Below are 27,715 nucleotides of genomic sequence, written 5' to 3'. Positions count from 1 at the left end.
TGGTTAAAGCCTCCGCTGATTGAATTGAGATAGGCAAGCCGATCCACCAGCTGGGAACAGTCCAGGAAAAGGTCCTTGAGAGTGATTTTGTGCCTCTTTGGGATGGCACCACGAGGCGTCGTTCACTTGCAGAACGCAAGCATAGGTCTGAACCAGCGACTTTAGGTATATTGCTGCAGAGCCAGTGGTTATCTTTTAGGCAAACATCAGTATCTTGAATCTGATGCGAACAGCTATTGGTAGCCAGTGCAAAATTATGAAGAAAGGTGTGACGTGGGCTTTCTTTGGCTCGTTTAAGACCACTCTCGCTGCTGCATCCTGGATCAGTTGCAGAGGCTTGATAGTACGTGCCGGAAGACCCGCCAAGGGAGCATAACAGTAGCCCAGTCTGGAGAAAACAAAGAGCTTGGACAAGGAGTTGTGTGGCCTGCTCTGATCGGAAGGGTCTAATCTTCCGAACTTTGTATAAGGCAAATCTGCAGGACCGGGCCAGTGCAGCAATATGGCCATTGAAACTTCACAAAACCTCAGGACGACGTGGCCATGTGTTACATGAATATGAGAAGGATTCTATTACTGCCTTCATGCAGTGTTAGCCAGCATGAATGCAGAATTTTCACTTCATTGTATATGAAAGGATGGCACGGGTCTACACGCAATGTCGCTGGATGAGATTCAGGGAATTTACCTGGAAGCTCACAGTTTTCCACAAAACCTCATTTCACCTGCCCTGAAGAGGAGCTGTGGCATTTTGCCCCCAGGAGACACAGGGAAACCCACACGGAAGGGGACAGAGAACCTCACTCTTTCTTTCTTAGCCACGGGTGTCAAACTCAGTCCCTGGAACGATGAGGCGTCGTTCACTTGCAGAACGCAAGCATAGGTCTGAACCAGCGACTTTAGGTATATTGCTGCAGAGCCAGTGGTTATCTTGTAGGCAAACATCAGTATCTTGAATCTGATGCGAACAGCTATTGGTAGCCAGTGCAAAATTATGAAGAGAGGTGTGACGTGGGCTTTCTTTGGCTCATTTAAGACCACTCTCGCTGCTGCATCCTGGATCAGTTGCAGAGGCTTGATAGTACGTGCCGGAAGACCCGCCAAGGGAGCATAACAGTAGCCCAGTCTGGAGAAAACAAAGAGCTTGGACAAGGAGTTGTGTGGCCTGCTCTAAACGGAAGGGTCTAATCTTCCGAACTTTGTATAAGGCAAATCTGCAGGACCGGGCCAGTGCAGCAATATGGCCTTTGAAACTTCACAAAACCTCAGGAGGATGTGGCCATGTGTTACATGAATATGAGAGGGATGCTATTACTGCCTTCATTCAGTGTTAGTCAGCATGAATGCAGAATTTTCACTTCATTGTATATAAAAGGATGGCACGGGTCTACACGCAATGTCGCTGGATGAGATTCAGGGAATTTACCTGGAACCTCACAGTTTTCCACAAAACATCATTTCACCTGCCCTGAAGAGGAGCTGTGGCCTTTTGCCCCCAGGAGACACAGGGAAACCCACACGGAAGGGGACAGAGAACCTCACTCTTTCTTTCTAATCCACGGGTGTCAAACTCAGTCCCTGGAAGGCCGGAGAACTGCAGAGTTTAGATTCAAGCCTGATTGAACACACCTGATCCAACTAATCATGGCCTTCAGGCTCATTTGAAAACTACATGCCTTGTGTGTTTGAGAAGGGTTGGAACAACACTCTACAGGGCTCGGGCCCTAAAGGAATTTAGTTTGATACCCCTGGTCTAAGCGCTCTCAGTGATCAGAAAAAAAGCACCACTCTGCCCCGTGTGAGGCTCGAACTCACGACCTTCAGATTATGAGACTGACGCGCTGCCTAACTGCGCCAACGAGGCTTGTGGGATAAAGGGCGCCCAAACAGAGAATAAGTAGCTTCTAGATCCTTGCATTCAGGTGTGGCTCCAACAGGCCATCCCTAGCCAATCAAGGGTGTCAGGATGGCCGAGCGGTCTAAGGCGCTGCGTTCAGGTCGCAGTCTCCCCTGGAGGCGTGGGTTCGAATCCCACTTCTGACAGATCTATCCTTTGGCTGCTGACAGAGACTTCAGTCTTCTGCTACGTTGAGCCAGCAGGATGTTAACTTTGACAAAACACAGCATTTGGCAAATGCTAGTATTCATTGGGCAGGCGTTGAAGACAAGGATGAGTTTTTAGACACTTTTTGAAAATGGTTAAAGCCTCCGCTGATTGAATTGAGATAGGCAAGCCGATCCACCAGCTGGGAACAGTCCAGGAAAAGGTCCTTGAGAGTGATTTTGTGCCTCTTTGGGATGGCACCACGAGGCGTCGTTCACTTGCAGAACGCAAGCATAGGTCTGAACCAGCGACTTTAGGTATATTGCTGCAGAGCCAGTGGTTATCTTTTAGGCAAACATCAGTATCTTGAATCTGATGCGAATAGCTATTGGTAGCCAGTGCAAAATTATGAAGAAAGGTGTGACGTGGGCTTTCTTTGGCTCGTTTAAGACCACTCTCGCTGCTGCATCCTGGATCAGTTGCAGAGGCTTGATAGTACGTGCCGGAAGACCCGCCAAGGGAGCATAACAGTAGCCCAGTCTGGAGAAAACAAAGAGCTTGGACAAGGAGTTGTGTGGCCTGCTCTGATCGGAAGGGTCTAATCTTCCGAACTTTGTATAAGGCAAATCTGCAGGACCGGGCACATGCAGCAATATGGCCATTGAAACTTCACAAAACCTCAGGAGGATGTGGCCATGTGTTACATGAATATGAGAGGGATGCTATTACTTCCTTCATTCAGTGTTAGCCAGCATGAATGCAGTATTTTCACTTCATTGTGTACAAAAGGATGGCACGGGTCTACACGCAATGTCGCTGGATGAGATTCAGGGAATTTACCTGGAACCTCACAGTTTTCCACAAAACATCATTTCACCTTCCCTGAAGAGGAGCTGTGGCCTTTTGACCCCAGGAGACACAGGGAAACCCACACGGAAGGGGACAGAGAACCTCACTCTTTCTTTCTAAGCCACGGGTGTCAAACTCAGTCCCTGGAAGGCCGGAGACCTGCAGAGTTTAGATTCAAGCCTGATTGAACACACCTGATCCAACTAATCATGGCCTTCAGGCTCATTTGAAAACTACATGCCTTGTGTGTTTGAGAAGGGTTGGAAGAACACTCTACAGGGCTCGGGCCCTAAAGGAATTTAGTTTGATACCCCTGGTCTAAGCGCTCTCAGTGATCAGAAAAAAGCACCACTCTGCCCCGTGTGAGGCTCGAACTCACGACCTTCAGATTGTGAGACTGACGCGCTGCCTAACTGCGCCAACGAGGCTTGTGGGCTAAAGGGCGCCCAAACAGAGAATAAGTAGCTTCTAGATCCGTGCATTCAGGTGTGGCTCCAACAGGCCATCCCTAGCCAACCAAGTGTGTCAGGATGGCCGAGCGGTCTAAGGCGCTGCGTTCAGGTTGCAGTCTCCCTTGGAGGCGTGGGTTCGAATCCCACTTCTGACAGATCTATCCTTTGGCTGCAGACAGAGACTTCAGTCTTCTGCTACGTTGAGCCAGCAGGGCGTTAACTTTGACAAAACACAGCATTTGGCAAATGCTAGTATTCATTGGGCAGAAGTTGAAGACAAGGATGAGTTTTTAGACACTTTTTGAAAATGGTTAAAGCCTCCGCTGATTGAATTGAGATAGGCAAGCCGATCCACCAGCTGGGAACAGTCCAGGAAAAGGTCCTTGAGAGTGATTTTGTGCCTCTTTGGGATGGCACCACGAGGCGTCGTTCACTTGCAGAACGCAAGCATAGGTCTGAACCAGCGACTTTAGGTATATTGCTGCAGAGCCAGTGGTTATCTTTTAGGCAAACATCAGTATCTTGAATCTGATGCGAACAGCTATTGGTAGCCAGTGCAAAATTATGAAGAAAGGTGTGACGTGGGCTTTCTTTGGCTCGTTTAAGACCACTCTCGCTGCTGCATCCTGGATCAGTTGCAGAGGCTTGATAGTACGTGCCGGAAGACCCGCCAAGGGAGCATAACAGTAGCCCAGTCTGGAGAAAACAAAGAGCTTGGACAAGGAGTTGTGTGGCCTGCTCTGATCGAAAGGGTCTAATCTTCCGAACTTTGTATAAGGCAAATCTGCAGGACCGGGCCAGTGCAGCAATATGGCCATTGAAACTTCACAAAACCTCAGGACGACGTGGCCATGTGTTACATGAATATGAGAAGGATTCTATTACTGCCTTCATGCAGTGTTAGCCAGCATGAATGCAGAATTTTCACTTCATTGTATATGAAAGGATGGCACGGGTCTACACGCAATGTCGCTGGATGAGATTCAGGGAATTTACCTGGAAGCTCACAGTTTTCCACAAAACTTCATTTCACCTGCCCTGAAGAGGAGCTGTGGCATTTTGCCCCCAGGAGACACAGGGAAACCCACACGGAAGGGGACAGAGAACCTCACTCTTTCTTTCTAAGCCATGGGTGTCAAACTCAGTCCCTGGAAGGCCGGAGACCTGCAGAGTTTAGATTCAAGCCTGATTGAACACACCTGATCCAACTAATCATGGCCTTCAGGCTCATTTGAAAACTACATGCCTTGTGTGTTTGAGAAGGGTTGGAAGAACACTCTACAGGGCTCGGGCCCTAAAGGAATTTAGTTTGATACCCCTGGTCTAAGCGCTCTCAGTGATCAGAAAAAAGCACCACTCTGCCCCGTGTGAGGCTCGAACTCACGACCTTCAGATTGTGAGACTGACGCGCTGCCTAACTGCGCCAACGAGGCTTGTGGGCTAAAGGGCGCCCAAACAGAGAATAAGTAGCTTCTAGATCCGTGCATTCAGGTGTGGCTCCAACAGGCCATCCCTAGCCAACCAAGTGTGTCAGGATGGCCGAGCGGTCTAAGGCGCTGCGTTCAGGTCGCAGTCTCCCCTGGAGGCGTGGGTTCGAATCCCACTTCTGACAGATCTATCCTTTGGCTGCAGACAGAGACTTCAGTCTTCTGCTACGTTGAGCCAGCAGGATGTTAACTTTGACAAAACACAGCATTTGGCAAATGCTAGTATTCATTGGGCAGGCGTTGAAGACAAGGATGAGTTTTTAGACACTTTTTGAAAATGGTTAAAGCCTCCGCTGATTGAATTGAGATAGGCAAGCCGATCCACCAGCTGGGAACAGTCCAGGAAAAGGTCCTTGAGAGTGATTTTGTGCCTCTTTGGGATGGCACCACGAGGCGTCGTTCACTTGCAGAACGCAAGCATAGGTCTGAACCAGCGACTTTAGGTATATTGCTGCAGAGCCAGTGGTTATCTTTTAGGCAAACATCAGAATCTTGAAACTGATGCGAACAGCTATTGGTAGCCAGTGCAAAATTATGAAGAAAGGTGTGACGTGGGCTTTCTTTGGCTCGTTTAAGACCACTCTCGCTGCTGCATCCTGGATCAGTTGCAGAGGCTTGATAGTACGTGCCGGAAGACCCGCCAAGGGAGCATAACAGTAGCCCAGTCTGGAGAAAACAAAGAGCTTGGACAAGGAGTTGTGTGGCCTGCTCTGATCGGAAGGGTCTAATCTTCCGAACTTTGTATAAGGCAAATCTGCAGGACCGGGCCAGTGCAGCAATATGGCCATTGAAACTTCACAAAACCTCAGGACGACGTGGCCATGTGTTACATGAATATGAGAAGGATTCTATTACTGCCTTCATGCAGTGTTGGCCAGCATGAATGCAGAATTTTCACTTCATTGTATATGAAAGGACGGCACGGGTCTACACGCAATGTCGCTGGATGAGATTCAGGGAATTTACCTGGAAGCTCACAGTTTTCCACAAAACCTCATTTCACCTGCCCTGAAGAGGAGCTGTGGCATTTTGCCCCCAGGAGACACAGGGAAACCCACACGGAAGGGGACAGAGAACCTCACTCTTTCTTTCTTAGCCACGGGTGTCAAACTCAGTCCCTTGCAGAACGCAAGCATAGGTCTGAACCAGCGACTTTAGGTATATTGCTGCAGAGCCAGTGGTTATCTTGTAGGCAAACATCAGTATCTTGAATCTGATGCGAACAGCTATTGGTAGCCAGTGCAAAATTATGAAGAGAGGTGTGACGTGGGCTTTCTTTGGCTCGTTTAAGACCACTCTCGCTGCTGCATCCTGGATCAGTTGCAGAGGCTTGATAGTACGTGCCGGAAGACCCGCCAAGGGAGCATAACAGTAGCCCAGTCTGGAGAAAACAAAGAGCTTGGACAAGGAGTTGTGTGGCCTGTTCTGATCGGAAGGGTCTAATCTTCCGAACTTTGTATAAGGCAAATCTGCAGGACCGGGCCAGTGCAGCAATATGGCCTTTGAAACTTCACAAAACCTCAGGAGGATGTGGCCATGTGTTACATGAATATGAGAGGGATGCTATTACTGACTTCATTCAGTGTTAGCCAGCATGAATGCAGAATTTTCACTTCATTGTATATAAAAGGATGGCACGGGTCTACACGCAATGTCGCTGGATGAGATTCAGGGAATTTACCTGGAACCTCACAGTTTTCCACAAAACATCATTTCACCTGCCCTGAAGAGGAGCTGTGGCCTTTTGCCCCCAGGAGACACAGGGAAACCCACACGGAAGGGGACAGAGACACTCACTCTTTCTTTCTAAGCCACGGGTGTCAAACTCAGTCCCTGGAAGGCCGGATACCTGCAGAGTTTAGATTCAAGCCTGATTGAACACACCTTATCCAGCTAATCATGGCCTTCAGGCTCATTTGAAAACTACATGCCTTGTGTGTTTGAGAAGGGTTGGAAGAACACTCTACAGGGCTCGGGCCCTAAAGGAATTTAGTTTGATACCCCTGGTCTAAGCGCTCTCAGTGATCAGAAAAAAGCACCACTCTGCCCCGTGTGAGGCTCGAACTCACAACCTTCAGATTATGAGACTGACGCGCTGCCTAACTGCGCCAACGAGGCTTGTGGGCTAAAGGGCGCCCAAACAGAGAATAAGTAGCTTCTAGATCCGTGCATTCAGGTGTGGCTCCAACAGGCCATCCCTAGCCAACCAAGTGTGTCAGGATGGCCGAGCGGTCTAAGGCGCTGCGTTCAGGTCGCAGTCTCCCCTGGAGGCGTGGGTTCGAATCCCACTTCTGACAGATCTATCCTTTGGCTGCAGACAGAGACTTCAGTCTTCTGCTACGTTGAGCCAGCAGGGCGTTAACTTTGACAAAACACAGCATTTGGCAAATGCTAGTATTCATTGGGCAGAAGTTGAAGACAAGGATGTGTTTTTAGACACTTTTTGAAAATGGTTAAAGCCTCCGCTGATTGAATTGAGATAGGCAAGCCGATCCACCAGCTGGGAACAGTCCAGGAAAAGGTCCTTGAGAGTGATTTTGTGCCTCTTTGGGATGGCACCACGAGGCATCGTTCACTTGCAGAACGCAAGCATAGGTCTGAACCAGCGACTTTAGGTATATTGCTGCAGAGCCAGTGGTTATCTTGTAGGCAAACATCAGTATCTTGAATCTGATGCGAACAGCTATTGGTAGCCAGTGCAAAATTATGAAGAGAGGTGTGACGTGGGCTTTCTTTGGCACGTTGAAGACCACTCTCGCTGCTGCATCCTGGATCATTTGCAGAGGCTTGATAGTACGTGCCGGAAGACCCGCCAAGGGAGCATAACAGTAGCCCAGTCTGGAGAAAACAAAGAGCTTGGACAAGGAGTTGTGTGGCCTGCTCTGATCGGAAGGGTCTAATCTCCCGAACGTTGTATAAGGCAAATCTGCAGGACCGGGCCAGTGCAGCAATATGGCCTTTGAAACTTCACAAAACCTCAGGACGACGTGGCCATGTGTTACATGAATATGAGAGGGATTCTATTACTGCCTTCATGCAGTGTTAGCCAGCATGAATGCAGAATTTTCACTTCATTGTATATGAAAGGATGGCACGGGTCTACACGCAATGTCGCTGGATGAGATTCAGGGAATTTACCTGGAACCTCACAGTTTTCCACAAAACCTCATTTCACCTGCCCTGAAGAGGAGCTGTGGCATTTTGCCCCCAGGAGACACAGGGAAACCCACACGGAAGGGGACAGAGAACTTCACTCTTTCTTTCTTAGCCACGGGTGTCAAACTCAGTCCCTTGCAGAACGCAAGCATAGGTCTGAACCAGCGACTTTAGGTATATTGCTGCAGAGCCAGTGGTTATCTTGTAGGCAAACATCAGTATCTTGAATCTGATGCGAACAGCTATTGGTAGCCAGTGCAAAATTATGAAGAGAGGTGTGACGTGGGCTTTCTTTGGCTCGTTTAAGACCACTCTCGCTGCTGCATCCTGGATCAGTTGCAGAGGCTTGATAGTACGTGCCGGAAGACCCGCCAAGGGAGCATAACAGTAGCCCAGTCTGGAGAAAACAAAGAGCTTGGACAAGGAGTTGTGTGGCCTGCTCTGATCGGAAGGGTCTAATCTTCCGAACTTTGTATAAGGCAAATCTGCAGGACCGGGCCAGTGCAGCAATATGGCCTTTGAAACTTCACAAAACCTCAGGAGGATGTGGCCATGTGTTACATGAATATGAGAGGGATGCTATTACTGCCTTCATGCAGTGTTAGCCAGCATGAATGCAGAATTTTCACTTCATTGTATATGAAAGGATGGCACGGGTCTACACGCAATGTCGCTGGATGAGATTCAGGGAATTTACCTGGAACCTCACAGTTTTCCACAAAACATCATTTCACCTGCCCTGAAGAGGAGCTGTGGCCTTTTGCCCCCAGGAGACACAGGGAAACCCACACGGAAGGGGACAGAGAACCTCACTCTTTCTTTCGAAGCCACAGGTGTCAAACTCAGTCCCTGGAAGGCCGGAGACCTGCAGAGTTTAGATTCAAGCCTGATTGAACACACCTGATCCAACTAATCATGGCCTTCAGGCTCATTTGAAAACTACATGCCTTGTGTGTTTGAGAAGGGTTGGAACAACACTCTACTGGGCTCGGGCCCTAAAGGAATTTAGTTTGATACCCCTGGTCTAAGCACTCTCAGTGATCAGAAAATAGCACCACTCTGCCCCGTGTGAGGCTCGAACTCAAGACAAGGATGAGTTTTTAGACACTTTTTGAAAATGGTTAAAGCCTCCGCTGATTGAATTGAGATAGGCAAGCCGATCCACCAGCTGGGAACAGTCCAGGAAAAGGTCCTTGAGAGTGATTTTGTGCCTCTTTGGGATGGCACCACGAGGCGTCGTTCACTTGCAGAACGCAAGCGTAGGTCTGAACCAGCGACTTTAGGTACATTGCTGCAGAGCCAGTGGTTATCTTTTAGGCAAACATCAGTATCTTGAATCTGATGCGAACAGCTATTGGTAGCCAGTGCAAAATTATGAAGAGAGGTGTGACGTGGGCTTTCTTTGGCTCGTTGAAGACCACTCTCGCTGCTGCATCCTGGATCAGTTGCAGAGGCTTGATAGTACGTGCCGGAAGACCCGCTAAGGGAGCATAACAGTAGCCCAGTCTGGAGAAAACAAAGAGCTTGGACAAGGAGTTGTGTGGCCTGCTCTGATCGGAAGGGTCTAATCTCCCGAACGTTGTATAAGGCAAATCTGCAGGACCGGGCCAGTGCAGCAATATGGCCTTTGAAACTTCACAAAACCTCAGGACGACGTGGCCATGTGTTACATGAATATGAGAGGGATTCTATTACTGCCTTCATGCAGTGTTAGCCAGCATGAATGCAGAATTTTCACTTCATTGTATATGAAAGGATGGCACGGGTCTACACGCAATGTCGCTGGATGAGATTCAGGGAATTTACCTGGAACCTCACAGTTTTCCACAAAACCTCATTTCACCTGCCCTGAAGAGGAGCTGTGGCATTTTGCCCCCAGGAGACACAGGGAAACCCACACGGAAGGGGACAGAGAACCTCACTCTTTCTTTCTTAGCCACGGGTGTCAAACTCAGTCCCTTGCAGAACGCAAGCATAGGTCTGAACCAGCGACTTTAGGTATATTGCTGCAGAGCCAGTGGTTATCTTGTAGGCAAACATCAGTATCTTGAATCTGATGCGAACAGCTATTGGTAGCCAGTGCAAAATTATGAAGAGAGGTGTGACGTGGTCTTTCTTTGGCTCGTTTAAGACCACTCTCGCTGCTGCATCCTGGATCAGTTGCAGAGGCTTGATAGTACGTGCCGGAAGACCCGCCAAGGGAGCATAACAGTAGCCCAGTCTGGAGAAAACAAAGAGCTTGGACAAGGAGTTGTGTGGCCTGCTCTGATCGGAAGGGTCTAATCTCCCGAACGTTGTATAAGGCAAATCTGCAGGACCGGGCCAGTGCAGCAATATGGCCTTTGAAACTTCACAAAACCTCAGGACGACGTGGCCAAGTGTTACATGAATATGAGAGGGATTCTATTACTGCCTTCATGCAGTGTTAGCCAGCATGAATGCAGAATTTTCACTTCATTGTATATGAAAGGATGGCACGGGTCTACACGCAATGTCGCTGGATGAGATTCAGGGAATTTACCTGGAACCTCACAGTTTTCCACAAAACATCATTTCACCTGCCCTGAAGAGGAGCTGTGGCCTTTTGCCCCCAGGAGACACAGGGAAACCCACACGGAAGGGGACAGAGAAACTCACTCTTTCTTTCTAAGCCACGGGTGTCAAACTCAGTCCCTGGAAGGCCGGATACCTGCAGAGTTTAGATTCAAGCCTGATTGAACACACCTGATCCAGCTAATCATGGCCTTCAGGCTCATTTGAAAACTACATGCCTTGTGTGTTTGAGAAGGGTTGGAAGAACACTCTACAGGGCTCGGGCCCTAAAGGAATTTAGTTTGATACCCCTGGTCTAAGCGCTCTCAGTGATCAGAAAAAAGCACCACTCTGCCCCGTGTGAGGCTCGAACTCACGACCTTCAGATTATGAGACTGACGCGCTGCCTAACTGCGCCAACGAGGCTTGTGGGCTAAAGGGCGCCCAAACAGAGAATAAGTAGCTTCTAGATCCGTGCATTCAGGTGTGGCTCCAACAGGCCATCCCTAGCCAACCAAGTGTGTCAGGATGGCCGAGCGGTCTAAGGCGCTGTGTTCAGGTCGCAGTCTCCCTGGAGGCGTGGGTTCGAATCCCACTTCTGACAGATCTATCCTTTGGCTGCAGACAGAGACTTCAGTCTTCTGCTACGTTGAGCCAGCAGGGCGTTAACTTTGACAAAACACAGCATTTGGCAAATGCTAGTATTCATTGGGCAGGCGTTGAAGACAAGGATGAGTTTTTAGACTCTTTTTGAAAATGGTTAAAGCCTCCGCTGATTGAATTGAGATAGGCAAGCCGATCCAGCAGCTGGGAACAGTCCAGGAAAAGGTCCTTGAGAGTGATTTTGTGCCTCTTTGGGATGGCACCACGAGGCGTCGTTCACTTGCAGAACGCAAGCATAGGTCTGAACCAGCGACTTTGGGTATATTGCTGCAGAGCCAGTGGTTATCTTGTAGGCAAACATCAGTATCTTGAATCTGATGCGAACAGCTATTGGTAGCCAGTGCAAAATTATGAAGAGAGGTGTGACGTGGGCTTTCTTTGGCTCGTTGAAGACCACTCTCGCTGCTGCATCCTGGATCAGTTGCAGAGGCTTGATAGTACGTGCCGGAAGACCCGCCAAGGGAGCATAACAGTAGCCCAGTCTGGAGAAAACAAAGAGCTTGGACAAGGAGTTGTGTGGCCTGCTCTGATCGGAAGGGTCTAATCTCCCGAACGTTGTATAAGGCAAATCTGCAGGACCGGGCCAGTGCAGCAATATGGCCTTTGAAACTTCACAAAACCTCAGGACGACGTGGCCATGTGTTACATGAATATGAGAGGGATTCTATTACTGCCTTCATGCAGTGTTAGCCAGCATGAATGCGGAATTTTCACTTCATTGTATATGAAAGGATGGCACGGGTCTACACGCAATGTCGCTGGATGAGATTCAGGGAATTTACCTGGAACCTCACAGTTTTCCACAAAACCTCATTTCACCTGCCCTGAAGAGGAGCTGTGGCATTTTGCCCCCAGGAGACACAGGGAAACCCACACGGAAGGGGACAGAGAACCTCACTCTTTCTTTCTTAGCCACGGGTGTCAAACTCAGTCCCTGGAACGACGAGGCGTCGTTCACTTGCAGAACGCAAGCATAGGTCTGAACCAGCGACTTTAGGTATATTGCTGCAGAGCCAGTGGTTATCTTGTAGGCAAACATCAGTATCTTGAATCTGATGCGAACAGCTATTGGTAGCCAGTGCAAAATTATGAAGAGAGGTGTGACGTGGGCTTTCTTTGGCTCGTTGGAGACCACTCTCGCTGCTGCATCCTGGATCAGTTGCAGAGGCTTGATAGTACGTGCCGGAAGACCCACCAAGGGAGCATAACAGTAGCCCAGTCTGGAGAAAACAAAGAGCTTGGACAAGGAGTTGTGTGGCCTGCTCTGATCGGAAGGGTCTAATCTCCCGAACGTTGTATAAGGCAAATCTGCAGGACCGGGCCAGTGCAGCAATATGGCCTTTGAAACTTCACAAAACCTCAGGACGACGTGGCCATGTGTTACATGAATATGAGAGGGATTCTATTACTGCCTTCATGCAGTGTTAGCCAGCATGAATGCAGAATTTTCACTTCATTGTATATGAAAGGATGGCACGGGTCTACACGCAATGTCGCTGGATGAGATTCAGGGAATTTACCTGGAACCTCACAGTTTTCCACAAAACCTCATTTCACCTGCCCTGAAGAGGAGCTGTGGCATTTTGCCCCCAGGAGACACAGGGAAACCCACACGGAAGGGGACAGAGAACCTCACTCTTTCTTTCTTAGCCACGGGTGTCAAACTCAGTCCCTTGCAGAACGCAAGCATAGGTCTGAACCAGCGACTTTAGGTATATTGCTGCAGAGCCAGTGGTTATCTTGTAGGCAAACATCAGTATCTTGAATCTGATGCGAACAGCTATTGGTAGCCAGTGCAAAATTATGAAGAGAGGTGTGACGTGGGCTTTCTTTGGCTCGTTGAAGACCACTCTCGCTGCTGCATCCTGGATCAGTTGCAGAGGCTTGATAGTACGTGCCGGAAGACCCGCCAAGGGAGCATAACAGTAGCCCAGTCTGGAGAAAACAAAGAGCTTGGACAAGGAGTTGTGTGGCCTGCTCTGATCGGAAGGGTCTAATCTTCAGAACTTTGTATAAGGCAAATCTGCAGGACCGGGCCAGTGCAGCAATATGGCCTTTGAAACTTCACAAAACCTCAGGAGGATGTGGCCATGTGTTACATGAATATGAGAGGGATGCTATTACTGCCTTCATTCAGTGTTAGCCAGCATGAATGCAGAATTTTCACTTCATTGTATATGAAAGGATGGCACGGGTCTACACGCAATGTCGCTGGATGAGATTCAGGGAATTTACCTGGAACCTCACAGTTTTCCACAAAACATCATTTCACCTGCCCTGAAGAGGAGCTGTGGCCTTTTGCCCCCAGGAGACACAGGGAAACCCACACGGAAGGGGACAGAGAACCTCACTCTTTCTTTCTAATCCACGGGTGTCAAACTCAGTCCCTGGAAGGCCGGAGACCTGCAGAGTTTAGATTCAAGCCTGATTGAACACACCTGATCCAACTAATCATGGCCTTCAGGCTCATTTGAAAACTACATGCCTTGTGTGTTTGAGAAGGGTTGGAACAACACTCTACAGGGCTCGGGCCCTAAAGGAATTTAGTTTGATACCCCTGGTCTAAGCACTCTCAGTGATCAGAAAATAGCACCACTCTGCCCCGTGTGAGGCTCGAACTCAAGACAAGGATGAGTTTTTAGACACTTTTTGAAAATGGTTAAAGCCTCCGCTGATTGAATTGAGATAGGCAAGCCGATCCACCAGCTGGGAACAGTCCAGGAAAAGGTCCTTGAGAGTGATTTTGTGCCTCTTTGGGATGGCACCACGAGGCGTCGTTCACTTGCAGAACGCAAGCATAGGTCTGAACCAGCGACTTTAGGTATATTGCTGCAGAGCCAGTGGTTATCTTTTAGGCAAACATCAGTATCTTGAATCTGATGCGAACAGCTATTGGTAGCCAGTGCAAAATTATGAAGAAAGGTGTGACGTGGGCTTTCTTTGGCTCGTTGAAGACCACTCTCGCTGCTGCATCCTGGATCAGTTGCAGAGGCTTGATAGTACGTGCCGGAAGACCCGCCAAGGGAGCATAACAGTAGCCCAGTCTGGAGAAAACAAAAAGCTTGGACAAGGAGTTGTGTGGCCTGCTCTGATCGGAAGGGTCTAATCTCCCGAACGTTGTATAAGGCAAATCTGCAGGACCGGGCCAGTGCAGCAATATGGCCTTTGAAACTTCACAAAACCTCAGGACGACGTGGCCATGTGTTACATGAATATGAGAGGGATTCTATTACTGCCTTCATGCAGTGTTAGCCAGCATGAATGCAGAATTTTCACTTCATTGTATATGAAAGGATGGCACGGGTCTACACGCAATGTCGCTGGATGAGATTCAGGGAATTTACCTGGAACCTCACAGTTTTCCACAAAACCTCATTTCACCTGCCCTGAAGAGGAGCTGTGGCATTTTGCCCCCAGGAGACACAGGGAAACCCACACGGAAGGGGACAGAGAACTTCACTCTTTCTTTCTTAGCCACGGGTGTCAAACTCAGTCCCTTGCAGAACGCAAGCATAGGTCTGAACCAGTGACTTTAGGTATATTGCTGCAGAGCCAGTGGTTATCTTGTAGGCAAACATCAGTATCTTGAATCTGATGCGAACAGCTATTGGTAGCCAGTGCAAAATTATGAAGAGAGGTGTGACGTGGGCTTTCTTTGGCTCGTTTAAGACCACTCTCGCTGCTGCATCCTGGATCAGTTGCAGAGGCTTGATAGTACGTGCCGGAAGACCCGCCAAGGGAGCATAACAGTAGCCCAGTCTGGAGAAAACAAAGAGCTTGGACAAGGAGTTGTGTGGCCTGCTCTGATCGGAAGGGTCTAATCTTCAGAACTTTGTATAAGGCAAATCTGCAGGACCGGGCCAGTGCAGCAATATGGCCTTTGAAACTTCACAAAACCTCAGGAGGATGTGGCCATGTGTTACATGAATATGAGAGGGATGCTATTACTGCCTTCATTCAGTGTTAGCCAGCATGAATGCAGAATTTTCACTTCATTGTATATAAAAGGATGGCACGGGTCTACACGCAATGTCGCTGGATGAGATTCAGGGAATTTACCTGGAACCTCACAGTTTTCCACAAAACATCATTTCACCTTCCCTGAAGAGGAGCTGTGGCCTTTTGCCCCCAGGAGACACAGGGAAACCCACACGGAAGGGGACAGAGAACCTCACTCTTTCTTTCTAATCCACGGGTGTCAAACTCAGTCCCTGGAAGGCCGGAGACCTGCAGAGTTTAGATTCAAGCCTGATTGAACACACCTGATCCAACTAATCATGGCCTTCAGGCTCATTTGAAAACTACATGCCTTGTGTGTTTGAGAAGGGTTGGAACAACACTCTACAGGGCTCGGGCCCTAAAGGAATTTAGTTTGATACCCCTGGTCTAAGCGCTCTCAGTGATCAGAAAAAAAGCACCACTCTGCCCCGTGTGAGGCTCGAACTCACGACCTTCAGATTATGAGACTGACGCGCTGCCTAACTGCGCCAACGAGGCTTGTGGGATAAAGGGCGCCCAAACAGAGAATAAGTAGCTTCTAGATCCTTGCATTCAGGTGTGGCTCCAACAGGCCATCCCTAGCCAATCAAGGGTGTCAGGATGGCCGAGCGGTCTAAGGCGCTGCGTTCAGGTCGCAGTCTCTCCTGGAGGCGTGGGTTCGAATCCCACTTCTGACAGATCTATCCTTTGGCTGCAGACAGAGACTTCAGTCTTCTGCTACGTTGAGCCAGCAGGATGTTAACTTTGACAAAACACAGCATTTGGCAAATGCTAGTATTCATTGGGCAGGCGTTGAAGACAAGGATGAGTTTTTAGACACTTTTTGAAAATGGTTAAAGCCTCCGCTGATTGAATTGAGATAGGCAAGCCGATCCACCAGCTGGGAACAGTCCAGGAAAAGGTCCTTGAGAGTGATTTTGTGCCTCTTTGGGATGGCACCACGAGGCGTCGTTCACTTGCAGAACGCAAGCATAGGTCTGAACCAGCGACTTTAGGTATATTGCTGCAGAGCCAGTGGTTATCTTTTAGGCAAACATCAGTATCTTGAATCTGATGCGAACAGCTATTGGTAGCCAGTGCAAAATTATGAAGAAAGGTGTGACGTGGGCTTTCTTTGGTTCGTTTAAGACCACTCTCGCTGCTGCATCCTGGATCAGTTGCAGAGGCTTGATAGTACGTGCCGGAAGACCCGCCAAGGGAGCATAACAGTAGCCCAGTCTGGAGAAAACAAAGTGCTTGGACAAGGAGTTGTGTGGCCTGCTCTGATCGGAAGGGTCTAATCTTCCGAACTTTGTATAAGGCAAATCTGCAGGACCGGGCCAGTGCAGCAATATGGCCATTGAAACTTCACAAAACCTCAGGAGGATGTGGCCATGTGTTACATGAATATGAGAGGGATGCTATTACTGCCTTCATTCAGTGTTAGCCAGCATGAATGCAGTATTTTCACTTCATTGTGTACAAAAGGATGGCACGGGTCTACACGCAATGTCGCTGGATGAGATTCAGGGAATTTACCTGGAACCTCACAGTTTTCCACAAAACATCATTTCACCTTCCCTGAAGAGGAGCTGTGGCCTTTTGACCCCAGGAGACACAGGGAAACCCACACGGAAGGGGACAGAGAACCTCACTCTTTCTTTCTAAGCCACGGGTGTCAAACTCAGTCCCTGGAAGGCCGGAGACCTGCAGAGTTTAGATTCAAGCCTGATTGAACACACCTGATCCAACTAATCATGGCCTTCAGGCTCATTTGAAAACTACATGCCTTGTGTGTTTGAGAAGGGTTGGAAGAACACTCTACAGGGCTCGGGCCCTAAAGGAATTTAGTTTGATACCCCTGGTCTAAGCGCTCTCAGTGATCAGAAAAAAGCACCACTCTGCCCCGTGTGAGGCTCGAACTCACGACCTTCAGATTGTGAGACTGACGCGCTGCCTAACTGCGCCAACGAGGCTTGTGGGCTAAAGGGCGCCCAAACAGAGAATAAGTAGCTTCTAGATCCGTGCATTCAGGTGTGGCTCCAACAGGCCATCCCTAGCCAACCAAGTGTGTCAGGATGGCCGAGCGGTCTAAGGCGCTGCGTTCAGGTCGCAGTCTCCCCTGGAGGCGTGGGTTCGAATCCCACTTCTGACAGATCTATCCTTTGGCTGCAGACAGAGACTTCAGTCTTCTGCTACGTTGAGCCAGCAGGGCGTTAACTTTGACAAAACACAGCATTTGGCAAATGCTAGTATTCATTGGGCAGAAGTTGAAGACAAGGATGAGTTTTTAGACACTTTTTGAAAATGGTTAAAGCCTCCGCTGATTGAATTGAGATAGGCAAGCCGATCCACCAGCTGGGAACAGTCCAGGAAAAGGTCCTTGAGAGTGATTTTGTGCCTCTTTGGGATGGCACCACGAGGCGTCGTTCACTTGCAGAACGCAAGCATAGGTCTGAACCAGCGACTTTAGGTACATTGCTGCAGAGCCAGTGGTTATCTTGTAGGCAAACATCAGTATCTTGAATCTGATGCGAACAGCTATTGGTAGCCAGTGCAAAATTATGAAGAGAGGTGTGACGTGGGCTTTCTTTGGCTCGTTGAAGACCACTCTCGCTGCTGCATCCTGGATCAGTTGCAGAGGCTTGATAGTACGTGCCGGAAGACCCACCAAGGGAGCATAACAGTAGCCCAGTCTGGAGAAAACAAAGAGCTTGGACAAGGAGTTGTGTGGCCTGCTCTGATCGGAAGGGTCTAATCTCCCGAACGTTGTATAAGGCAAATCTGCAGGACCGGGCCAGTGCAGCAATATGGCCTTTGAAACTTCACAAAACCTCAGGACGACGTGGCCATGTGTTACATGAATATGAGAGGGATTCTATTACTGCCTTCATGCAGTGTTAGCCAGCATGAATGCAGAATTTTCACTTCATTGTATATGAAAGGATGGCACGGGTCTACACGCAATGTCGCTGGATGAGATTCAGGGAATTTACCTGGAACCTCACAGTTTTCCACAAAACCTCATTTCACCTGCCCTGAAGAGGAGCTGTGGCATTTTGCCCCCAGGAGACACAGGGAAACCCACACGGAAGGGGACAGAGAACCTCACTCTTTCTTTCTTAGCCACGGGTGTCAAACTCAGTCCCTTGCAGAACGCAAGCATAGGTCTGAACCAGCGACTTTAGGTATATTGCTGCAGAGCCAGTGGTTATCTTGTAGGCAAACATCAGTATCTTGAATCTGATGCGAACAGCTATTGGTAGCCAGTGCAAAATTATGAAGAGAGGTGTGACGTGGGCTTTCTTTGGCTCGTTGAAGACCACTCTCGCTGCTGCATCCTGGATCAGTTGCAGAGGCTTGATAGTACGTGCCGGAAGACCCGCCAAGGGAGCATAACAGTAGCCCAGTCTGGAGAAAACAAAGAGCTTGGACAAGGAGTTGTGTGGCCTGCTCTGATCGGAAGGGTCTAATCTTCAGAACTTTGTATAAGGCAAATCTGCAGGACCGGGCCAGTGCAGCAATATGGCCTTTGAAACTTCACAAAACCTCAGGAGGATGTGGCCATGTGTTACATGAATATGAGAGGGATGCTATTACTGCCTTCATTCAGTGTTAGCCAGCATGAATGCAGAATTTTCACTTCATTGTATATGAAAGGATGGCACGGGTCTACACGCAATGTCGCTGGATGAGATTCAGGGAATTTACCTGGAACCTCACAGTTTTCCACAAAACATCATTTCACCTGCCCTGAAGAGGAGCTGTGGCCTTTTGCCCCCAGGAGACACAGGGAAACCCACACGGAAGGGGACAGAGAACCTCACTCTTTCTTTCTAATCCACGGGTGTCAAACTCAGTCCCTGGAAGGCCGGAGACCTGCAGAGTTTAGATTCAAGCCTGATTGAACACACCTGATCCAACTAATCATGGCCTTCAGGCTCATTTGAAAACTACATGCCTTGTGTGTTTGAGAAGGGTTGGAACAACACTCTACAGGGCTCGGGCCCTAAAGGAATTTAGTTTGATACCCCTGGTCTAAGCACTCTCAGTGATCAGAAAATAGCACCACTCTGCCCCGTGTGAGGCTCGAACTCAAGACAAGGATGAGTTTTTAGACACTTTTTGAAAATGGTTAAAGCCTCCGCTGATTGAATTGAGATAGGCAAGCCGATCCACCAGCTGGGAACAGTCCAGGAAAAGGTCCTTGAGAGTGATTTTGTGCCTCTTTGGGATGGCACCACGAGGCGTCGTTCACTTGCAGAACGCAAGCATAGGTCTGAACCAGCGACTTTAGGTATATTGCTGCAGAGCCAGTGGTTATTTTGTAGGCAAACATCAGTATCTTGAATCTGATGCGAACAGCTATTGGTAGCCAGTGCAAAATTATGAAGAGAGGTGTGACGTGGGCTTTCTTTGGCTCGTTGAAGACCACTCTCGCTGCTGCATCCTGGATCAGTTGCAGAGGCTTGATAGTACGTGCCGGAAGACCCGCCAAGGGAGCATAACAGTAGCCCAGTCTGGAGAAAACAAAGAGCTTGGACAAGGAGTTGTGTGGCCTGCTCTGATCGGAAGGGTCTAATCTCCCGAACGTTGTATAAGGCAAATCTGCAGGACCGGGCCAGTGCAGCAATATGGCCTTTGAAACTTCACAAAACCTCAGGACGACGTGGCCATGCGTTACATGAATATGAGAGGGATTCTATTACTGCCTTCATGCAGTGTTAGCCAGCATGAATGCAGAATTTTCACTTCATTGTATATGAAAGGATGGCACGGGTCTACACGCAATGTCGCTGGATGAGATTCAGGGAATTTACCTGGAACCTCACAGTTTTCCACAAAACCTCATTTCACCTGCCCTGAAGAGGAGCTGTGGCATTTTGCCCCCAGGAGACACAGGGAAACCCACACGGAAGGGGACAGAGAACTTCACTCTTTCTTTCTTAGCCACGGGTGTCAAACTCAGTCCCTTGCAGAACGCAAGCATAGGTCTGAACCAGCGACTTTAGGTATATTGCTGCAGAGCCAGTGGTTATCTTGTAGGCAAACATCAGTATCTTGAATCTGATGCGAACAGCTATTGGTAGCCAGTGCAAAATTATGAAGAGAGGTGTGACGTGGGCTTTCTTTGGCTCGTTTAAGACCACTCTCGCTGCTGCATCCTGGATCAGTTGCAGAGGCTTGATAGTACGTGCCGGAAGACCCGCCAAGGGAGCATAACAGTAGCCCAGTCTGGAGAAAACAAAGAGCTTGGACAAGGAGTTGTGTGGCCTGCTCTGATCGGAAGGGTCTAATCTTCAGAACTTTGTATAAGGCAAATCTGCAGGACCGGGCCAGTGCAGCAATATGGCCTTTGAAACTTCACAAAACCTCAGGAGGATGTGGCCATGTGTTACATGAATATGAGAGGGATGCTATTACTGCCTTCATTCAGTGTTAGCCAGCATGAATGCAGAATTTTCACTTCATTGTATATAAAAGGATGGCACGGGTCTACACGCAATGTCGCTGGATGAGATTCAGGGAATTTACCTGGAACCTCACAGTTTTCCACAAAACATCATTTCACCTGCCCTGAAGAGGAGCTGTGGCCTTTTGCCCCCAGGAGACACAGGGAAACCCACACGGAAGGGGACAGAGAACCTCACTCTTTCTTTCTAATCCACGGGTGTCAAACTCAGTCCCTGGAAGGCCGGAGACCTGCAGAGTTTAGATTCAAGCCTGATTGAACACACCTGATCCAACTAATCATGGCCTTCAGGCTCATTTGAAAACTACATGCCTTGTGTGTTTGAGAAGGGTTGGAACAACACTCTACAGGGCTCGGGCCCTAAAGGAATTTAGTTTGATACCCCTGGTCTAAGCGCTCTCAGTGATCAGAAAAAAAGCACCACTCTGCCCCGTGTGAGGCTCGAACTCACGACCTTCAGATTATGAGACTGACGCGCTGCCTAACTGCGCCAACGAGGCTTGTGGGATAAAGGGCGCCCAAACAGAGAATAAGTAGCTTCTAGATCCTTGCATTCAGGTGTGGCTCCAACAGGCCATCCCTAGCCAATCAAGGGTGTCAGGATGGCCGAGCGGTCTAAGGCGCTGCGTTCAGGTCGCAGTCTCTCCTGGAGGCGTGGGTTCGAATCCCACTTCTGACAGATCTATCCTTTGGCTGCAGACAGAGACTTCAGTCTTCTGCTACGTTGAGCCAGCAGGATGTTAACTTTGACAAAACACAGCATTTGGCAAATGCTAGTATTCATTGGGCAGGCGTTGAAGACAAGGATGAGTTTTTAGACACTTTTTGAAAATGGTTAAAGCCTCCGCTGATTGAATTGAGATAGGCAAGCCGATCCACCAGCTGGGAACAGTCCAGGAAAAGGTCCTTGAGAGTGATTTTGTGCCTCTTTGGGATGGCACCACGAGGCGTCGTTCACTTGCAGAACGCAAGCATAGGTCTGAACCAGCGACTTTAGGTATATTGCTGCAGAGCCAGTGGTTATCTTTTAGGCAAACATCAGTATCTTGAATCTGATGCGAACAGCTATTGGTAGCCAGTGCAAAATTATGAAGAAAGGTGTGACGTGGGCTTTCTTTGGCTCGTTTAAGACCACTCTCGCTGCTGCATCCTGGATCAGTTGCAGAGGCTTGATAGTACGTGCCGGAAGACCCGCCAAGGGAGCATAACAGTAGCCCAGTCTGGAGAAAACAAAGAGCTTGGACAAGGAGTTGTGTGGCCTGCTCTGATCGGAAGGGTCTAATCTTCCGAACTTTGTATAAGGCAAATCTGCAGGACCGGGCCAGTGCAGCAATATGGCCATTGAAACTTCACAAAACCTCAGGAGGATGTGGCCATGTGTTACATGAATATGAGAGGGATGCTATTACTGCCTTCATTCAGTGTTAGCCAGCATGAATGCAGTATTTTCACTTCATTGTGTACAAAAGGATGGCACGGGTCTACACGCAATGTCGCTGGATGAGATTCAGGGAATTTACCTGGAACCTCACAGTTTTCCACAAAACATCATTTCACCTTCCCTGAAGAGGAGCTGTGGCCTTTTGACCCCAGGAGACACAGGGAAACCCACACGGAAGGGGACAGAGAACCTCACTCTTTCTTTCTAAGCCACGGGTGTCAAACTCAGTCCCTGGAAGGCCGGAGACCTGCAGAGTTTAGATTCAAGCCTGATTGAACACACCTGATCCAACTAATCATGGCCTTCAGGCTCATTTGAAAACTACATGCCTTGTGTGTTTGAGAAGGGTTGGAAGAACACTCTACAGGGCTCGGGCCCTAAAGGAATTTAGTTTGATACCCCTGGTCTAAGCGCTCTCAGTGATCAGAAAAAAGCACCACTCTGCCCCGTGTGAGGCTCGAACTCACGACCTTCAGATTGTGAGACTGACGCGCTGCCTAACTGCGCCAACGAGGCTTGTGGGCTAAAGGGCGCCCAAACAGAGAATAAGTAGCTTCTAGATCCGTGCATTCAGGTGTGGCTCCAACAGGCCATCCCTAGCCAACTATGTGTGTCAGGATGGCCGAGCGGTCTAAGGCGCTGCGTTCAGGTCGCAGTCTCCCCTGGAGGCGTGGGTTCGAATCCCACTTCTGACAGATCTATCCTTTGGCTGCAGACAGAGACTTCAGTCTTCTGCTACGTTGAGCCAGCAGGGCGTTAACTTTGACAAAACACAGCATTTGGCAAATGCTAGTATTCATTGGGCAGAAGTTGAAGACAAGGATGAGTTTTTAGACACTTTTTGAAAATGGTTAAAGCCTCCGCTGATTGAATTGAGATAGGCAAGCCGATCCACCAGCTGGGAACAGTCCAGGAAAAGGTCCTTGAGAGTGATTTTGTGCCTCTTTGGGATGGCACCACGAGGCGTCGTTCACTTGCAGAACGCAAGCATAGGTCTGAACCAGCGACTTTAGGTACATTGCTGCAGAGCCAGTGGTTATCTTGTAGGCAAACATCAGTATCTTGAATCTGATGCGAACAGCTATTGGTAGCCAGTGCAAAATTATGAAGAGAGGTGTGACGTGGGCTTTCTTTGGCTCGTTGAAGACCACTCTCGCTGCTGCATCCTGGATCAGTTGCAGAGGCTTGATAGTACGTGCCGGAAGACCCGCCAAGGGAGCATAACAGTAGCCCAGTCTGGAGAAAACAAAGAGCTTGGACAAGGAGTTGTGTGGCCTGCTCTGATCGGAAGGGTCTAATCTCCCGAACGTTGTATAAGGCAAATCTGCAGGACCGGGCCAGTGCAGCAATATGGCCTTTGAAACTTCACAAAACCTCAGGACGACGTGGCCATGTGTTACATGAATATGAGAGGGATTCTATTACTGCCTTCATGCAGTGTTAGCCAGCATGAATGCAGAATTTTCACTTCATTGTATATGAAAGGATGGCACGGGTCTACACGCAATGTCGCTGGATGAGATTCAGGGAATTTACCTGGAACCTCACAGTTTTCCACAAAACCTCATTTCACCTGCCCTGAAGAGGAGCTGTGGCATTTTGCCCCCAGGAGACACAGGGAAACCCACACGGAAGGGGACAGAGAACCTCACTCTTTCTTTCTTAGCCACGGGTGTCAAACTCAGTCCCTTGCAGAACGCAAGCATAGGTCTGAACCAGCGACTTTAGGTATATTGCTGCAGAGCCAGTGGTTATCTTGTAGGCAAACATCAGTATCTTGAATCTGATGCGAACAGCTATTGGTAGCCAGTGCAAAATTATGAAGAGAGGTGTGACGTGGGCTTTCTTTGGCTCGTTGAAGACCACTCTCGCTGCTGCATCCTGGATCAGTTGCAGAGGCTTGATAGTACGTGCCGGAAGACCCGCCAAGGGAGCATAACAGTAGCCCAGTCTGGAGAAAACAAAGAGCTTGGACAAGGAGTTGTGTGGCCTGCTCTGATCGGAAGGGTCTAATCTCCCGAACGTTGTATAAGGCAAATCTGCAGGACCGGGCCAGTGCAGCAATATGGCCTTTGAAACTTCACAAAACCTCAGGACGACGTGGCCATGTGTTACATGAATATGAGAGGGATTCTATTACTGCCTTCATGCAGTGTTAGCCAGCATGAATGCAGAATTTTCACTTCATTGTATATGAAAGGATGGCACGGGTCTACACGCAATGTCGCTGGATGAGATTCAGGGAATTTACCTGGAACCTCACAGTTTTCCACAAAACATCATTTCACCTGCCCTGAAGAGGAGCTGTGGCCTTTTGCCCCCAGGAGACACAGGGAAACCCACACGGAAGGGGACAGAGAAACTAACTCTTTCTTTCTAAGCCACGGGTGTCAAACTCAGTCCCTGGAAGGCCGGATACCTGCAGAGTTTAGATTCAAGCCTGATTGAACACACCTGATCCAGCTAATCATGGCCTTCAGGCTCATTTGAAAACTACATGCCTTGTGTGTTTGAGAAGGGTTGGAAGAACACTCTACAGGGCTCGGGCCCTAAAGGAATTTAGTTTGATACCCCTGGTCTAAGCGCTCTCAGTGATCAGAAAAAAGCACCACTCTGCCCCGTGTGAGGCTCGAACTCACGACCTTCAGATTATGAGACTGACGCGCTGCCTAACTGCGCCAACGAGGCTTGTGGGCTAAAGGGCGCCCAAACAGAGAATAAGTAGCTTCTAGATCCGTGCATTCAGGTGTGGCTCCAACAGGCCATCCCTAGCCAACCAAGTGTGTCAGGATGGCCGAGCGGTCTAAGGCGCTGCGTTCAGGTCGCAGTCTCCCCTGGAGGCGTGGGTTCGAATCCCACTTCTGACAGATCTATCCTTTGGCTCCAGACAGAGACTTCAGTCTTCTGCTACGTTGAGCCAGCAGGATGTTAACTTTGACAAAACACAGCATTTGGCAAATGCTAGTATTCATTGGGCAGGCGTTGAAGACAAGGATGAGTTTTTAGACACTTTTTGAAAATGGTTAAAGCCTCCGCTGATTGAATTGAGATAGGCAAGCCGATCCACCAGCTGGGAACAGTCCAGGAAAAGGTCCTTGAGAGTGATTTTGTGCCTCTTTGGGATGGCACCACGAGGCGTCGTTCACTTGCAGAACGCAAGCATAGGTCTGAACCAGCGACTTTAGGTATATTGCTGCAGAGCCAGTGGTTATCTTTTAGGCAAACATCAGTATCTTGAATCTGATGCGAACAGCTATTGGTAGCCAGTGCAAAATTATGAAGAAAGGTGTGACGTGGGCTTTCTTTGGCTCGTTTAAGACCACTCTCGCTGCTGCATGCTGGATCAGTTGCAGAGGCTTGATAGTACGTGCTGGAAGACCCGCCAAGGGAGCATAACAGTAGCCCAGTCTGGAGAAAACAAAGAGCTTGGACAAGGAGTTGTGTGGCCTGCTCTGATCGGAAGGGTCTAATCTTCCGAACTTTGTATAAGGCAAATCTGCAGGACCGGGCCAGTGCAGCAATATGGCCTTTGAAACTTCACAAAACCTCAGGAGGATGTGGCCATGTGTTACATGAATATGAGAGGGATGCTATTACTGCCTTCATTCAGTGTTAGCCAGCATGAATGCAGAATTTTCACTTCATTGTATATAAAAGGATGGCACGGGTCTACACGCAATGTCGCTGGATGAGATTCAGGGAATTTACCTGGAACCTCACAGTTTTCCACAAAACATCATTTCACCTGCCCTGAAGAGGAGCTGTGGCCTTTTGCCCCCAGGAGACACAGGGAAACCCACACGGAAGGGGACAGAGAACCTCACTCTTTCTTTCTAATCCACGGGTGTCAAACTCAGTCCCTGGAAGGCCGGAGACCTGCAGAGTTTAGATTCAAGCCTGATTGAACACACCTGATCCAACTAATCATGGCCTTCAGGCTCATTTGAAAACTACATGCCTTGTGTGTTTGAGAAGGGTTGGAACAACACTCTACAGGGCTCGGGCCCTAAAGGAATTTAGTTTGATACCCCTGGTCTAAGCGCTCTCAGTGATCAGAAAAAAAGCACCACTCTGCCCCGTGTGAGGCTCGAACTCACGACCTTCAGATTATGAGACTGACGCGCTGCCTAACTGCGCCAACGAGGCTTGTGGGATAAAGGGCGCCCAAACAGAGAATAAGTAGCTTCTAGATCCTTGCATTCAGGTGTGGCTCCAACAGGCCATCCCTAGCCAATCAAGGGTGTCAGGATGGCCGAGCGGTCTAAGGCGCTGCGTTCAGGTCGCAGTCTCTCCTGGAGGCGTGGGTTCGAATCCCACTTCTGACAGATCTATCCTTTGGCTGCAGACAGAGACTTCAGTCTTCTGCTACGTTGAGCCAGCAGGATGTTAACTTTGACAAAACACAGCATTTGGCAAATGCTAGTATTCATTGGGCAGGCGTTGAAGACAAGGATGAGTTTTTAGACACTTTTTGAAAATGGTTAAAGCCTCCGCTGATTGAATTGAGATAGGCAAGCCGATCCACCAGCTGGGAACAGTCCAGGAAAAGGTCCTTGAGAGTGATTTTGTGCCTCTTTGGGATGGCACCACGAGGCGTCGTTCACTTGCAGAACGCAAGCATAGGTCTGAACCAGCGACTTTAGGTATATTGCTGCAGAGCCAGTGGTTATCTTTTAGGCAAACATCAGTATCTTGAATCTGATGCGAACAGCTATTGGTAGCCAGTGCAAAATTATGAAGAAAGGTGTGACGTGGGCTTTCTTTGGCTCGTTTAAGACCACTCTCGCTGCTGCATCCTGGATCAGTTGCAGAGGCTTGATAGTACGTGCCGGAAGACCCGCCAAGGGAGCATAACAGTAGCCCAGTCTGGAGAAAACAAAGAGCTTGGACAAGGAGTTGTGTGGCCTGCTCTGATCGGAAGGGTCTAATCTTCCGAACTTTGTATAAGGCAAATCTGCAGGACCGGGCCAGTGCAGCAATATGGCCATTGAAACTTCACAAAACCTCAGGAGGATGTGGCCATGTGTTACATGAATATGAGAGGGATGCTATTACTGCCTTCATTCAGTGTTAGCCAGCATGAATGCAGTATTTTCACTTCATTGTGTACAAAAGGATGGCACGGGTCTACACGCAATGTCGCTGGATGAGATTCAGGGAATTTACCTGGAACCTCACAGTTTTCCACAAAACATCATTTCACCTTCCCTGAAGAGGAGCTGTGGCCTTTTGACCCCAGGAGACACAGGGAAACCCACACGGAAGGGGACAGAGAACCTCACTCTTTCTTTCTAAGCCACGGGTGTCAAACTCAGTCCCTGGAAGGCCGGAGACCTGCAGAGTTTAGATTCAAGCCTGATTGAACACACCTGATCCAACTAATCATGGCCTTCAGGCTCATTTGAAAACTACATGCCTTGTGTGTTTGAGAAGGGTTGGAAGAACACTCTACAGGGCTCGGGCCCTAAAGGAATTTAGTTTGATACCCCTGGTCTAAGCGCTCTCAGTGATCAGAAAAAAGCATCACTCTGCCCCATGTGAGGCTCGAACTCACGACCTTCAGATTATGAGACTGACGCGCTGCCTAACTGCGCTGCCTAACTGCGCCAACGAGGCTTGCGGGCTAAAGGGCGCCCAAAC

General features: G+C 49.0%; 23 non-coding genes across 23 annotated transcripts; 11 read left to right on the top strand and 12 right to left on the bottom strand.

Annotated features, from left to right (window-relative positions):
* Positions 1-1,790: 1,790 nt before the first annotated feature.
* Positions 1,791-1,864, bottom strand: trnam-cau (transfer RNA methionine (anticodon CAU)). The gene has a single exon. It is a non-coding gene; the product is annotated as a tRNA-Met (tRNA).
* Positions 1,865-1,960: 96 nt separating this feature from the next.
* trnal-cag (transfer RNA leucine (anticodon CAG)) lies at positions 1,961-2,043 on the top strand. Its single transcript has one exon. It is a non-coding gene; the product is annotated as a tRNA-Leu (tRNA).
* Positions 2,044-3,247: 1,204 nt separating this feature from the next.
* trnav-cac (transfer RNA valine (anticodon CAC)) lies at positions 3,248-3,321 on the bottom strand. The gene has a single exon. It is a non-coding gene; the product is annotated as a tRNA-Val (tRNA).
* A 96-nt stretch (positions 3,322-3,417) lies between these two features.
* Positions 3,418-3,500, top strand: trnal-cag (transfer RNA leucine (anticodon CAG)). The gene has a single exon. It is a non-coding gene; the product is annotated as a tRNA-Leu (tRNA).
* Positions 3,501-4,704: 1,204 nt separating this feature from the next.
* Positions 4,705-4,778, bottom strand: trnav-cac (transfer RNA valine (anticodon CAC)). The gene has a single exon. It is a non-coding gene; the product is annotated as a tRNA-Val (tRNA).
* Positions 4,779-4,874: 96 nt separating this feature from the next.
* On the top strand, positions 4,875-4,957 carry trnal-cag (transfer RNA leucine (anticodon CAG)). Its single transcript has one exon. It is a non-coding gene; the product is annotated as a tRNA-Leu (tRNA).
* A 1,919-nt stretch (positions 4,958-6,876) lies between these two features.
* trnam-cau (transfer RNA methionine (anticodon CAU)) lies at positions 6,877-6,950 on the bottom strand. Its single transcript has one exon. It is a non-coding gene; the product is annotated as a tRNA-Met (tRNA).
* Positions 6,951-7,046: 96 nt separating this feature from the next.
* Positions 7,047-7,129, top strand: trnal-cag (transfer RNA leucine (anticodon CAG)). Its single transcript has one exon. It is a non-coding gene; the product is annotated as a tRNA-Leu (tRNA).
* Positions 7,130-10,872: 3,743 nt separating this feature from the next.
* On the bottom strand, positions 10,873-10,946 carry trnam-cau (transfer RNA methionine (anticodon CAU)). Its single transcript has one exon. It is a non-coding gene; the product is annotated as a tRNA-Met (tRNA).
* Positions 10,947-11,042: 96 nt separating this feature from the next.
* trnal-cag (transfer RNA leucine (anticodon CAG)) lies at positions 11,043-11,124 on the top strand. Its single transcript has one exon. It is a non-coding gene; the product is annotated as a tRNA-Leu (tRNA).
* A 4,482-nt stretch (positions 11,125-15,606) lies between these two features.
* Positions 15,607-15,680, bottom strand: trnam-cau (transfer RNA methionine (anticodon CAU)). The gene has a single exon. It is a non-coding gene; the product is annotated as a tRNA-Met (tRNA).
* A 96-nt stretch (positions 15,681-15,776) lies between these two features.
* trnal-cag (transfer RNA leucine (anticodon CAG)) lies at positions 15,777-15,859 on the top strand. Its single transcript has one exon. It is a non-coding gene; the product is annotated as a tRNA-Leu (tRNA).
* A 1,204-nt stretch (positions 15,860-17,063) lies between these two features.
* trnav-cac (transfer RNA valine (anticodon CAC)) lies at positions 17,064-17,137 on the bottom strand. The gene has a single exon. It is a non-coding gene; the product is annotated as a tRNA-Val (tRNA).
* A 96-nt stretch (positions 17,138-17,233) lies between these two features.
* On the top strand, positions 17,234-17,316 carry trnal-cag (transfer RNA leucine (anticodon CAG)). The gene has a single exon. It is a non-coding gene; the product is annotated as a tRNA-Leu (tRNA).
* A 3,744-nt stretch (positions 17,317-21,060) lies between these two features.
* On the bottom strand, positions 21,061-21,134 carry trnam-cau (transfer RNA methionine (anticodon CAU)). The gene has a single exon. It is a non-coding gene; the product is annotated as a tRNA-Met (tRNA).
* A 96-nt stretch (positions 21,135-21,230) lies between these two features.
* trnal-cag (transfer RNA leucine (anticodon CAG)) lies at positions 21,231-21,313 on the top strand. Its single transcript has one exon. It is a non-coding gene; the product is annotated as a tRNA-Leu (tRNA).
* A 1,204-nt stretch (positions 21,314-22,517) lies between these two features.
* Positions 22,518-22,591, bottom strand: trnav-cac (transfer RNA valine (anticodon CAC)). Its single transcript has one exon. It is a non-coding gene; the product is annotated as a tRNA-Val (tRNA).
* A 96-nt stretch (positions 22,592-22,687) lies between these two features.
* On the top strand, positions 22,688-22,770 carry trnal-cag (transfer RNA leucine (anticodon CAG)). The gene has a single exon. It is a non-coding gene; the product is annotated as a tRNA-Leu (tRNA).
* A 1,919-nt stretch (positions 22,771-24,689) lies between these two features.
* trnam-cau (transfer RNA methionine (anticodon CAU)) lies at positions 24,690-24,763 on the bottom strand. Its single transcript has one exon. It is a non-coding gene; the product is annotated as a tRNA-Met (tRNA).
* Positions 24,764-24,859: 96 nt separating this feature from the next.
* trnal-cag (transfer RNA leucine (anticodon CAG)) lies at positions 24,860-24,942 on the top strand. Its single transcript has one exon. It is a non-coding gene; the product is annotated as a tRNA-Leu (tRNA).
* Positions 24,943-26,147: 1,205 nt separating this feature from the next.
* trnam-cau (transfer RNA methionine (anticodon CAU)) lies at positions 26,148-26,221 on the bottom strand. The gene has a single exon. It is a non-coding gene; the product is annotated as a tRNA-Met (tRNA).
* Positions 26,222-26,317: 96 nt separating this feature from the next.
* On the top strand, positions 26,318-26,400 carry trnal-cag (transfer RNA leucine (anticodon CAG)). The gene has a single exon. It is a non-coding gene; the product is annotated as a tRNA-Leu (tRNA).
* A 1,204-nt stretch (positions 26,401-27,604) lies between these two features.
* Positions 27,605-27,691, bottom strand: trnam-cau (transfer RNA methionine (anticodon CAU)). Its single transcript has one exon. It is a non-coding gene; the product is annotated as a tRNA-Met (tRNA).
* Positions 27,692-27,715: the final 24 nt, after the last annotated feature.

Source organism: Carassius carassius, chromosome 22, assembly GCF_963082965.1.
Source record: "Carassius carassius chromosome 22, fCarCar2.1, whole genome shotgun sequence".
NCBI lineage: Eukaryota > Metazoa > Chordata > Actinopteri > Cypriniformes > Cyprinidae > Carassius > Carassius carassius.
The sequence above is the reverse complement of the archived record's forward strand: the minus strand, read 5'-3'. Positions and strand labels throughout refer to the sequence as shown.